The sequence below is a fragment of the Marmota flaviventris genome, chromosome 2, assembly GCF_047511675.1.
Source record: "Marmota flaviventris isolate mMarFla1 chromosome 2, mMarFla1.hap1, whole genome shotgun sequence".
NCBI lineage: Eukaryota > Metazoa > Chordata > Mammalia > Rodentia > Sciuridae > Marmota > Marmota flaviventris.
In genome coordinates, this window is record NC_092499.1 from 67,820,938 (window position 1) to 67,831,304 (window position 10,367).

Here is a 10,367-nt window from a genome sequence, read left to right on the forward strand (position 1 = left end):
TTGATCAAATTATGCTATCTGTATATATAAATATGGCATAACAAATCCAACTATTTTGTATAATTATAATGTACAAATAAAAATAAAATAAACCAAGCAGTATAGCACATGCTTGTAATCCCATGCCTTGGGAGGCTGAGACAGAAGAATTGCAAGTTGAAGGCCAGCCTCAGCAACTTTAGTAAGGCCCTGTCTCAAAAAAAAAAAAAAAGGACGGGGGATGTAGCTCAGTGGTTAAGTGCCCTGGGTTAAATCCCCAATACCAGAAAATAAAACAAAATAAAATCAAAAATATAATTAAAATGGTAAATTGTATGTTATGTTTATGTTATATGTATATTTTACACACACACACATAAACACACATGCATGTGTGCATGTGTGCAAAATACCAGGAGAGAGGATGAAAATCTCATCAATTCCACGATGTTAAAGACAGATGTGAAAACCAGATACAGTAGCACATACCTGTAACCCAGGGAATCAGGAGGGTGAGGCAGGAGGATCACAAACTCCAAGCCAGCCTTAGCAACTTACTAAGGCGCTAAGCAATTTAGGGAGACCCTGTCCCAAGCTGGGGATTTGGCTCAGTGGTTGTGTCCCTGGGTTCATTTCTTGGTACCAAAAAATAAAAATAAGTTTTTTGTTTTTTTTTTTAAAGCAGGGTTTGGGGGCTGGGGTTGTGGCTCAGTGGTAGAGCACTCGCCTAGCACGTTTGAGGCTCTGGGTTTGATCCTGGGCACCACATAAAAATAAAATAAAGATATTGTGTCCATCTACAACTAAAAAAATAAAATATTTTTTAAAAAGCAGGGTTTGGAGGGAACTGGAGATGTAACTCCATGGTAGAACAGCCCTGGATTTAATCCCCAACAGCACACACACACACACACACATACACACACACACACACAAAGACAGATATGAGTCAGGGACAAAACTAGGCATTATTGACTGAAAAAAAACAAAACAAAACTATAATATAGTTTTGTCTTTTCCTTGCGAAGAAGACAGTCTGTAAAACTTGAAGCAATAATAAACTTGAGTTTATTTCTTGAAGAAAGCATTTTGCAACCTTGATTGCCCAGGCTCAAACATGATACCATTCCTAGGGAAAATTTAAAGAGCTGAAGAACCACCACAGAAGTTAGAACTGCCTTCTAAATTAAGAAAACCTTAATCAATACAGTAAGGACTGTTTTTGTTGGGCAATATTTCTTTCTTGTATAATTAAGACTTAGAATATAAAATGTTTTCCCCAAATAATGGATAAAGCTAAATAAATGTGTGAAAGAGCCCAGCAAATAGAACAGGCGACACTTCTGTAAATCCCACAAGAGAGATTTACAATAAGCAGGTTATTTCTAGTCATAAAACAGTCTATAAAACAAAGAAGCAGAATGAATGCTGGTCCTTTTTATCAAGGAGGCTGTGGAATATCCAAGGAAAATCAGAAAGTCTTATGCAAGCCAGCAGGGCCCTCTTGTTTTCTTTGCAGAATAGCAGGAATACCCTAAACAGGTATGTGAAGGGATGGTTGGGAGGAGGGCAGAGACATATCAGGATGTTCTGATTGTGCTCCCCTATCTAGGGAGCAAAGCTATCTGAAAATGAACATTAGCCTGGCGGCCCAGACATGATTAACAGGATTCCCCCATCTCCATTCCATACATGGCATTTGGCTGGGAATGCCCACTTTACCACTGGGGAGTGGCTTCTGTCCAATGCATTGATTATTAGCAGTTGTTAGAAGCCTGGGAGCTGATAAGAAATCTGACCAGCTGATGAGAAGGTGGTTTGCTGAACTGCTTGTGGACATGTGCATGTGGCATTGACCTCTGAACTGCTACCTCCCTACTGGCTTCCTCCCTGTGGAAGGAGGATCAGAGGTGAGGGCAAGAACTCAGAGAAGACTGAGTCTCCACAGAGGAAGAAGGTTATGGAAGAGGAATTATTTATTCCTAGCAGTATTCTCTTATACCTCTGGGTAAGCGGTACCCTTGCCCCAGACCCATGTATTAAAAGTCTGCTATCTGGACCAGGCACAGTGAATGATACATACTTACCATCCCAGCTGTACAGGAAGCTGAGGCAGGAGGATCACAAGTTTGAGGCCCACCCCTGCAACTAAGCAAGACCCTGTCTCAAAATAAAGATGAAATGATCTGGGCACATAGCTTAGTGGTAGAGCCCTTCTCCAGCCTGCACAAGGTCTCAGGTTCCATTCCCAGCATTGGAGAGAGAGAGAGAGAGAAGAAGGAGAAGGAGAAGGAGAAGGAGAAGGAGAAGGAGAAGGAGAAGGAGAAGGAGAAGGAGAAGGAGAAGGAGAAGGAGAAGGAGAAGGAGAAGGAGAAGGAGAAGGAGAAGGAGAAGGAGAAGGAGAAGGAGAAGGAGAAGGAGAAGAAAACCACCACTCATTTTGATTTGAAAAACTCCAGGGATGAAATCACGGAAGCTCAACCATTAATCTCCAAGTTAACTGAAGGGTGCAAGTTCAGTACTTCCTACAAGAGTTCAAAAGTAATGAGAATCCCAGTTTTCCCTGGGGCTGGTCGCTGTGGATCCAGACATGCGAAGGAGGCCAGGCCTCTGTCTGCAGCTGGGATGCAGCCTGCCTTTTGTTTCAGCTCTAAGGAAGACACATGTGCAGAACACCTGTTGACTGGAAGCTCAGAGCATTTTCCTTTTTCTCTCCCTGGGGAACCTGTCTTCTGCCCTGGAGGAAATGGGAGGTAAATTGCTCAGAATAACAAGCCCAGTGAGGCTGTCTAAATGGGCACCAGCCCGTGTTACTTGTAGAAGGGTGAGGGAATAAAATGTCCAGCAAACCTGAAGATGGAGACAGGTTTGACAGTGGTCTACTGCCTGAATGTGCGGGCAGGGTGCCAGGTGGGGCTCCTTTCACAGTCCAGGCGTGTCTCAAAACACTTAAGGAAAGCACCTAGGTCAGGCTATTGACATTTATGGTGGAGAGGGAGGAGGCAGAGAAAGCAGTGAGTCAGGCCCAGCTGTCCGGCCAGGTTTGGTCTGGGACCTCAGAATGGCAGGAAAGCTTAAGTCTGCAGGAGGCTGGCTCCTGATTGCTCCCAGTTCAGGGCTGGGAAGGAGGTCCCCTGTGCAGAGCAGCTGATACTCTGGGAAAGGGCCAAAGAAGACAAGCATCTCTCTTTAAATCAAAAAGCATGTATGATTTCTAAACAGAGCTGATGTGACAGGAACTTTGTAGAAACTGTTCTCTTCTTTATGCAACTCTCATCCTAACTTCTGGGAGGGGCATTCAGACCTTGGAGTCCCCCGCTTCATCACAATACACAAGCACCTTAATTTGGTGTTTAAAGATGCAAGCCCTGGGGCTGGGGATGTGGCTCAAGCGGTAGCTCGCTCGCCTGGCATGCGTGCGGCTCGGGTTCAATCCTCAGCACCACATACAAAGATGTTGTCCGCCGAAAACAAAAAAAATAAATAAATATTAAAATTCTCTCTCTCTCACTCTTTAAAAAAAAACAAAACAAAACCTTCTGCCTGGGTTCAAATCCCTACTCTACAACTTAGTAACTGTGAAGCTTTAAGTATATCACTCAACCTATCTGTGTCCCAGCTTTATGGAACTGACAGTACCCATATCAGAGGGCTGTTAGAGAAGCATGAGTTCCTACTTGTACAAAACCAAGCACAAAGAAAACGCTACAAAAGAGTCTGTAAAATAAATATATAATTACAAGTCTAAGCTAGGGGTGTAGCTCAGTGGTAAAGCATGAGCTCAGCATGCGCAAAGCCCTGGGTTCAATTGCCAGCACCAAGCAAACAAACAAAACAAGTCTATTCATCTTATATGCCCTGGTCCAGACCCTTACCTTAGAACAGTCTACAAAAGAATCACCCTCAAACTGAATTATCCCTGAAAACTGTATTAAGTTGTTGTTGTTGTTGTTATTATTTTGTACCAGGGATTAAAACTAGGGGTGCTCAACAACCACAAGCCACATCCCCAGCCCTTTTTATTTCTTATTTTGAGAGAGGGTCTCGTTAAGTTGCTTAGCGCCTTGCTAAATTGCTGAGGCTGGCCTTGAACTTGTGATCCTTCTATATCACCCTTCCAAGCTGCTGGGATTATAGGTGTGCACCATCTAATTATTTTAACCAAAGGAATTTAAGTTACTTATACTTTGAGATGGATTTTACAAATATCCCCATGTTGAATTGGAGATAGATGTCATTAAAAAATAATTTATTGAAATGAAATTTGCACAATTATTTGTTAAGTCTCTTAAAGAGAATAGCTCCAAAATAGAATAGCTCAAGAGAGTACCTCAAGCCCTCACCTGTATACAAAGTTACTCTTGAGTCTACCCCACATGTGCCCTGAATGCAAGATTTTACCTCCTCACTTGGTAAATAAGCATGACCTTCCTCATATTGTAAATGCAATAATTCATACTTCGAGAATGGTATGTTTATTATGTGGTTATTATGTTGTGAAACAGTAACAGGAAGATTTTTACAAGACCCTCATGTGTAGGACTTTATTTGAGTGAATCATCACAGAATGTTTCTGAAGTGGGTGAAGCCAAGATCCTAAGTGGGAAGGGCCTAGAGATGTCATCTGTATTGCCCAACAGCTCAGCTGTGGACTAGGCGGGGCCTTTATACTAACTGCACTAGGAGAGAATGAGAGGATTCCAGAGGTTCCAGAGGTTGAGTTTAATAGGCTGGAGTTTGTCCTACATGGAACAAGATGTATTTGTTGGACGAGCTTCCCTGGACTAGAAAACCGAACTGCACAGAGACTACATGGCTAAGAGGCAGGATAAGAAGCCAGACTAGACACCTGCAAAGTGTTAGCATGAGATCATTTTAGGAGCAGGGAAACTGAGGGCTATCTACAAATCTTGAATATTTTCACAGAATTTTTCTTTTCTTAACTTTTTCTCTTTTGAGTTACTAGGGATTGAACCCAGGGGCAGTCAGGGTCTTGCTAAATTGACCAAACTGTCCCAGAATTTGTAATCCTCCTGCCTCAACCTCCTGAGTTGCTGGGATTAAAGATATGCACCACCAAGTCTGCCACATAATCTCCTAAAATTAAAAAAACAAAACAAAACACTTAGCTAGAAGTGGCTTAATTGTGTTCATGTTGTATTATCAGACATTTATTTTCTTTTGTATTCCTTTAGTTTTTTCATAAAATATCTATTTAGGTCAACTCTTTTGGTTCTATTAAGGGAGTTTTGCTTGTGTTTTCCTTGGAGTGAATAAGGGTACATTTTACCCCTGAACAGCAAAGGAAGTAGAAATAAAAAATGGAAGAAGTTTGGCTTGGGGTGTACCTTAGTGGTAGAAAGACAAAAACTCAGGAAGAAACTGCCCATCCTGCTAGGTTGAGTATTCCAGCCATCCTTCCACCTGGCTAAAATGTCTAAACCGAGGACCCACTCCCCACCCCGCCACTCTTGGAACACAGCCGTCTCCCTGCCTCCCATGACCCTCCCTTTATCAGAAGTCATCTCATAGCCAAGACCTCCCTACAGTGCCCCATTCTCAGGCTCCTCAAGTCTTCTAGTATCCGTCTTTTTTTCTCATTTCCTCCAATGTTATTTTTTTCTTTTTTTTTTTAAAGCTGCACCTTGCCTCTTTATTTACGTTTCTTCTGTGTTGTTTTGTTAGGTATTCCATTTCACGTATAAATAATTTTTACATTATCCCTGCAGTGATTAGGATGTCTCTTCCAAAACTCATTATGAAATTTAATTGCCACTGTGAACATATTAAAATCTGGGACCTAAGAGTGGCTAGGTCATAAGAGTTCCACCCCTAACAGTCCCTTTTCTGTTGCTATCACTGATTACCATTGACCGAGTAATTGATCAAGGATGGAAATGTATTTCTGATAATTCTGAAGACTGGGAAATTCATGGGACCAGTATCTCCCTAGCCTCTGGTGATGGCCCTTCAGACACAGTGGAGGGCGTCACCCGGCAAGACAGAGTAAGGGCACCGGAGAGCTCACTTATATAAGAAAGCCACTCCCTCAATAACCCATTGATTCATTAATTCATGAACAGATTGATCCACTCATGAGGCAGGATGCTCATGACCCAATCTCTCCCAAAATTCACACCTTCAAATATGTTAACATATAGCTTTGGGCCTGTCTAAATTCACTTAAACTGGGCATGGTGGTGCATTCCTATAATCACAGGAACTTGGAAGGCTAAGAATCTCAAGTTGGGATCCTCCTGGGCAATTTAGCAAGACCCTCAGCAACTTAGCAAGACCCTGTGTCTAAATAAAAAAGAAAAAGGGCTTGATGGTAAAGCACCCCTGGGTTCAATCCCCAGTACAAAAAAAAAAAAAAAAAAAAAGAAAGAAAGAAAGAAAAGAAAGTGACTTTAGCTTCCCATCTAAATACTTCCCTGTACTTTTGAAAACTAGAAAATACTGCAGAGAGGAAAGATGGGGGACTATAACAGAAACAAGCATAGCTAATTTCCTTGGTGGGGCGGGGGAGCCTTCTAGAGAAGAATAATTTTCTGCCTGTTGAGGTTGGCTACCAAAATCAGTTATTGCTCCCAGCCACGGATCTTCAGTTACTCTTCACTTCCTAGTTCCCTAAGAGCACCTGGGCACCAAAGAATAATGGAGAAGCACCTGTAGAAGACTTAGCTGTACAGGGAGAAGGGAAACGGAACTACCAGAAGGCAAGTACCAAGAGGCCATGAGTAGCTGCCACGAAGCTCTGCTTCAGCTGGGGGGGTCTGGATCCAAGTCTGGACCTCAGGGCCTGGCTCTCCCACCTGAACAAGAACACAAACGGCACACCACCCAGACACACTGCTGCCACAGGAGACCTGCCTGTCTCCTTCAGATGGAGCCAGGGAACTATAAATAAGTAAGAGAAAATAGTGAGAAAGTCCTGGAATGGCAGCTGGATTATGCCAAGGCCTTGAATCAAGCCGGAGAAGCCTTTTTTCATCTGCAAAAATTAGAGAGACTAGAGATGCCAATGTCCACTAGGGGAACCTCCAGCTGACACTGATGGCACTCAGCAGCTGCACAGGGAAGAGAAGTAGCTCTTATCTGGCATGTTTGGTTAATAAAGAAGAAAGGTAATCCTGAACTTGAACTTGGGTGGACCACTAAGGACTCATCAAGGGGAAACCTGAGCCTCAGCAAAAGAAATTAACATTGGACTTCTTTTTTTGTACCAGGGATTGAACCCAGAGGCACTTAACCACTGAGCCACCACCCCAGCCTTTTTTTGTATTTAGAGTTGGGGTCTCACTGAGTGGCTTAGAGTCTTGCTAAATTGCTAAGGCTGGCTTTGAATTTGTGATCCTCCTGCCTCAGCCTCCTGAGCTGCTGGAATTATAGGTGTGCACCACTGCACTCAGTTGGACTTCTAATCCTGGTTAATTTCTGTTTTGTTTCCTATTCTACATAAACTCTTTGCTACTTATACCACCCATGTCGTTTTTTTGTCTATTCAGCTGTATAATTGTATAGCTCTCAATACATGTTATTGCTAAGGGTATTTACCTTGAAAAATACAATCAGAAAACTTTCATAAGCTCTGGGTGGACCACTAAGGAATTAATCATATCTCTGGCATAGATTTTAATGGTAGATGTTGTTAGATGTGTTCATACTCAGAAAAGAAGGCTAGAAGAGGATGAAATGGTAAGGATAGGGAGAAAGAAATTTCTCCTTTTGTTTTCTCAGATAAACTGGGAAATAAGTTTTAAGTGAAACTAGATAATCATAAATTTGGCCCAAATGTATTAAAATGAAATATTAAAAATTACACATACACACACAAACATGTGTATATATGTGTGTGTGTGTGTGTGTGTGTGTGTATCCATCGTGTGTGTGATACTTTGGGAATTAAGTTTCCAACACATGAATTTCGAGACAAACATTCAAACCATTGAAAATCTCATGAATGGATTAATGTCATTATTGTGACAGTGACTTCATTATAGAAGTTCTCTCTCTCCCCCCCCCTTCTTTTTCTACCCTTTGTTCCCTTGCTCCCAACCTCCTCACTCTCCCTCTCCCCCTCCCTTGCCAAACGATGCCCTCTGCCATGTTATGATGTAACAAGTAGGCCCTCACTGGAGGCAGCTCTTTGATCTTGGACTTCCCAACCTCCAGAACTGTGAGATCTAAATTTCTTTTATTTATGAATTACCCAGTCTGTGGGGAGGGAGCTATACCTCATCAAATATTTGTTGCAACAGAAAATGAACTAAGACAGTCTTATCAAATTTGAAGTTTTTTGAAGGTGAATAGCTTTTATCTCCTTAATAAGTCTCTGCCACAGCATTTGTTATTAAAAATTTTTCTTCAAAAGTAATATTGCCCTGTTCTTTTTAAAAATGCTTGGCTGTTAAAAAAATTCAAACAGGACAGAATTAAAGAAAAGTCATAATCTCACCCAAAGAGAGAAAAGATAACAGCTTTAAATACATCCTTCTCCACACCTTGGTCTGTACATGTATTGACATGTACAGACAAAAACTGACAAAAAATGAGATCTTCATATTCTGTTTCACAACTCTCTCCTTTTATTTTTATGTTGCTATGGAGGCCTACTCCATTCCTCTGAATAGCAATATAATATCCTAAGGCACAGATGTTTCCTAATATCATTAGTCTATTAATAGATATTGAGACTATTCCAAATGGGCTTTTAGGTTGTAAGAAGGTTGTCAAGGATGACTCTAGTTTCAAGCTTGAGTTTCTGAGTAGATAGTGGTAAGACCAGCTTAGGTAGAAAATATCAAAGAAGTAGCAAGAGTTGGGTAGATAAATAATTGTTTCTTTTCCATGAGTACTTTCTCTCTTTATTTACTTATTTTTGTAGTTGTAGATGGACAGCATGCCTTTATTTTGTTTTTTTTCATTTTTTTTAATGTAGTGCTAAGATCTAACCCAGTACCTCACATGTGTTAGGCAAGCACTCCGCCACTGAGCTACAGCCCCAGCCCCAGTACTTTCTCTTTACAATCATATAATAATAATTAAAAAGGGAACCAACATAGATACATTACTATTGTCTAATATGACTTCTACTCAGGCTTCACTAATTGTCCCAATAATATCTTTTATAGCAAAAAGATTCAATCCAGGATCATGTATCCGATTTAATTGTAATGGCTGTTCAATTTGCTTTAATCTGGAAAATTCTCCAGTTCTTCCTGATCTTTTAATTTTTGAAGATTACACGTGAGTTGTTTTCTAGAAAGTTCCTAATTTTATGTTTGATGTTTCCTCCTGAATAGATTTAGGTGTCAGAAATATCACAAAAGTAATGCTGTGTGTTTTACATTAAGCGGTCGGTCTTTGATTGTTTTTTCTTTTGAGTGGGAGAATACTGGGGATCAAACCTGGGACCTCACATGTTAGGCAAGTGTTCTACCACTAAGCTACAATCCCAGCCCTTGGGTGTTGATTTGTTCATTGCTTATTATGTTAATCTTGGTCACTTGATTGAATTGTGTCTTCCAGGTTTCTCTACTGTACTGGTATTTCTTTTTTCCCTTTGTGATTACAAATATTTGTTGCAAGATACTTTGAAGTTACATAAATGTCCATTCCTCATTCAACTTTCACCCACTGCTTGATGGTTCTTGGCTGAATTACTACTGTTGTTGCCAAAGTGATTTTTTGATTCCATTTTCATTCTACATTAATTATTTGACATTCCATGATCAGAAAAAGCTTTCTTCCCACCTCACTTAGTGTTCTTTTATTTCAGTATAGATTCTATTCCCATTTTATTGAGTGGATCAGAATTTCTGTTATTGTTAAACTTGATGCTCAAATTATCTTAGATTCAGCAAGCAGGAGCCCCTTCATGCTGACATCTGTGTCCTTTTGACATGCTTCTAGCATTCTTGAAACAACAACAACAACAAAAAGACATTTATTTCCATTACATTCTGTCCTTTCTTGGCAAAGTCTTATAATCAGCCATTTCTCCAAAAAGCCTTTGTTTCTTTTAGTAGAGAATCGTATTTAGAAGCCAAAACCTGGGTATAAGCTGTGCTCATTGCTATTGAGTTGTTGCTCCTCCTGTCCTCTCGGAGGATAGAGCTGGAAAATCTATTATTTATTTCTGCATCTGTTTTTACGTACAAGGCCATAAATTCATGCAGTTATCTTTAATTCTAATCCACTACCACAATTAATTCTAGCTATCTTCCCCTCCATATGGAATTTCTCTTTGATAGGCAGACACCCAACTTCATACATGATAATTCCTACGTACTTACTTATTTTAATCAATGCACTTCCTCAATTTATTTATTTACTCCATGGAGAGCTCTGTGTGTAACCAATCTCTTTTCAATCTGTTTCAGCTG

The 10,367-nt window shown here is 40.6% G+C and overlaps 1 pseudogene; it reads left to right on the forward strand.

Moving 5' to 3' along the window:
• Nucleotides 1–6,865: 6,865 nt before the first annotated feature.
• LOC114087928 (tetratricopeptide repeat protein 9C pseudogene) lies at nt 6,866–7,094 on the forward strand (annotated as a pseudogene).
• Nucleotides 7,095–10,367: the final 3,273 nt, after the last annotated feature.